The sequence below is a fragment of the Crocuta crocuta genome, unplaced genomic scaffold (assembly GCF_008692635.1).
Source record: "Crocuta crocuta isolate KB4526 unplaced genomic scaffold, BGI_CrCroc_1.0 scaffold646, whole genome shotgun sequence".
In the NCBI taxonomy this organism is placed as follows: Eukaryota; Metazoa; Chordata; class Mammalia; order Carnivora; family Hyaenidae; genus Crocuta; species Crocuta crocuta.
The window spans coordinates 349,284-352,509 of NW_027530851.1; the positions used below are offsets into that span (position 1 = coordinate 349,284).

The 3,226-nt window shown below is 37.9% G+C and overlaps 1 non-coding gene across 1 annotated transcript; it reads left to right on the plus strand.

Moving 5' to 3' along the window:
* The first annotated feature begins 1,952 nt into the window (after nucleotides 1–1,952).
* LOC144235852 (U6 spliceosomal RNA) lies at nucleotides 1,953–2,060 on the plus strand. Its single transcript, XR_013336335.1, has one exon. It is a non-coding gene; the product is annotated as a U6 spliceosomal RNA (small nuclear RNA).
* The last annotated feature ends 1,166 nt before the right edge of the window (nucleotides 2,061–3,226 follow it).

A 3,226-nucleotide genomic window follows, 5' to 3' on the forward strand; every position in this document is an offset into this window, starting at 1 on the left:
GTCAGATAAATATGCATCCTCCAACTGGTAAAGGCCAGAGAGAACATTCTCGCTGGTCATTAAATAGAAAATAGAAAACAGTGACCATCTCTGGGAAGAAAAAGACTAGAAAACAAGAATACTTATCACCAAATCTTTACCAGAATTGCCATACCCAAGGAACGAATTCTGCAAATATTTTCTCCAGCTTATCTTAAGTTAGAAAAGAAAAAAAAAATCTTATTTCCACTGAATCCTGCAAGCAGAGATCCTGGAGACTGATATGGTAAGAACCTTACTTTCTGCCATCCTTTTGTCAAAGGGCCCAAGATCTGCAGCAGTCCCAGAGCCAGGAGTGTCCAGCCAGTGAAAAATTCCATCCAGGCTACCAAAACTGTAGGGGCAGAAGTTTTTTGTCTTCCTTTCTAGGTGTCTTGGCTAGTCTAATAACTACTTTGATATTATTTTAGCAGAAGAAAAGCAATCAAATGTTTAGTAACGTGTATCCATGGAGTGCCCCAGAAAAACTGAGCAACTCTCTGAAATAGCCAGAGGCATCATCGTAAAACCATCTTCAGATAAAGACAAAACAAGATATTGGGGCTGGTCAGTCAGTTATGAGCGATTACCTGAACATGCACAGTAAACAAGGTTAAGGTTATTCAGATCTAAGTCATTGCCTTCTCCACTGATAATTTCTGAAGATTGAGTCATCCTTCTCTTCCTGGTACAGCAAGAGAGACACCCTTACAAAGAGAGATTTTCCTTATACTTGTAAATGTCTCTTTAAAAAAGGTAACTTCTATTTGGTTTTTAGAGCTCCTGTGTTTGTAGTTTCTTAAAAATTAATCAGCCTAAAATCACCACAAAGAGACATATTTTGGGGTGGCAAATGGTGCCCGCGCAGTTGCTATAATGGATAAGTTCCAAAATCTCAGTAGTTTAACATAATAAAAGTTTATTTTTCATTCTCACAATGGTCCCGTGCAAGAGTTGCTGGTTGGACAGCTCTCCACCAACCAATGACTTGGGGGCCTGGGCTCTCTTTTTATAAGAGCTCCAACATCTTCAACACACAGCTCCCAAGATCCACTTGAAGCATTCTTTAAACGAACCCCCTGAAAGTGAAAAACAGCACGGAGGATGACAACAGGAAAGAAAGTACGTTCTAAGCCTAAATGTGTACACAGTTTTTCCACTCATGTTTTATGTCTGTGTCAAACAAGTGAAGCTGAGAAATATTTTGTCATGTGCTAGATAGAAAAAGAAATGTATTTGGTATTCTGCAGCAAGGTCTGCACACAAAAGTAGATTAATAAAGGGCAATTTCACAGAGGCACTAATTTCTCCACTAACTTTTCAGAACATGGTCCACTTTCCAAGTGGACAATGCATGGTGAAGAGCATTCCAGGCAGAAGTAATACAAGGGTATGTAATAGTGCAGGGTATTGGAGGAAGAGTAGGTTATATGGGGTGACTGGAGTGTAAGAAACAAGGGTGCAGGATGTGAAATGGGAGATCATTTAGCTCATCTCTACAAAACTTACAAAATATTTACAGTATGTTTTATATATACTTTTAGGAGCTGAAATGAGGAAAAACATAAAGAACAAGTCTCATCCTCAAAGAACCTCCAGTTTAGTGGATAGCACAAAATAAAGAACTGTGATTAAAATACAAGATAGTCTACAGACAAACTTAAGAGAAGAATCAATAGTTCTTTGTGTGTGATTGGATAGGAGATGGCAAGAAAGGTGAGAAGAATAGATAGGTGGTAGCAAAACAAATATAAAATAACTTTCAGACTTTAATTTGGGAGACTAAGTAATTAGGAGAGAGAATATAGGAGTAAAAATATGTTTGGGGATGAGTAGAATCAAATGATGAAATTAATTTTAAACTTTTTGAGTTCCAGGAACTTATGGGACATGCATGTCAAGACTAGCAAGTCTTCAAAATCACATACCTGAGTGTGATTAAAATAAACACCATATATACTAAAATTGGAGCAATACAAAGAAGAATAGCATGGCCCCTCTACAACGATGACACACAAATTTGTTAAACACTCCATATTTTTAAAAAATGTTGTCCCTTGGTCTCAGCTGGATAGAACTAGGCTCTATCAGTTGTTTCTTTCTTTTCTCGATTTGCTGCATCTCCTACTTGGACTCCTTTTTCATTGGTCAATAAACACTTTTTTATTGTATAATAAAAAAAAAAATAGCCTCCCAAAGAACCTCATGTAGGTATCACTACATTACATGAAAGATCTTTAAAAAGAAAGGACTTCCTCATTTCGTCTGTCTATTGTAGATTTCTACCCATTCATAAGAATGAAACTACTTTTATTAATATATGCCATTAGTGATCTTCTAATTGACAAAATTAGTAGATTCTTTTCATTCTGCCTACCAGAAGTCTTTGGGAATATGACACTGTTTGACCATCCCCTCTCTGATTAACACTACCTGTCACTTTGAGTGTGATGACAGTGCTGTATTCTGGTGTTCTAACTAACAGACTAAACTTACTAACATCTTACTAATTGGTTAGACATTCTTACTAACTGCTGAGTTTCTTGGATGACTCCTCTGCCTCTCCCTATTTCCATAATTGGTCCCCTTTCCTTCTTCTTCCATATGACAACCTCACCTACATATCAGTCCTCAAGTATCAATTTCATCAAGGGTCTTGCTCACAGGCCTCCGGAGTGGAGGGAGGTGGCCCAAAAGAATGAGGAATATATACATACGCATACCCCGGGTGAAGAGTTGGATTCACGAAGAAAAAAGGCAGCTACTCCTCAGTTCTCATTTATATTTGACTTATGAAAATGCCAAGCACTATGGCCAGATCACCCAATCTGCTTTTTAAAAATGTTATATAATAGTAAATGGTAACCCATTTGTTTATTTATTTAGATATGTATGCATGTACGTATGTATTTAACATAAGATGATAATGTTAGGGACCCAGGGCAGGCTGCCCCAAGAAGGGCCAGTTTGGCATAAAGTTTATTTTGAGTTAAAAGTCATAAAAACCCAGCAGATGCAGGGAAAGCTCTCTGTCTCTGCCATAACTGCCTACATTTACAATGGAAAGGAGAACCTGTACCAGGAAGAGAGCTATTTTTGGAGACTCTCCTTTACCTAAGAAACTTATCTGCATAATAGGACAACCTTGTTTTTCCAAATATCTTCCTTCACCTTCCTGCTGGTGAGCCTTCTCCTGTCCTCACCCCCT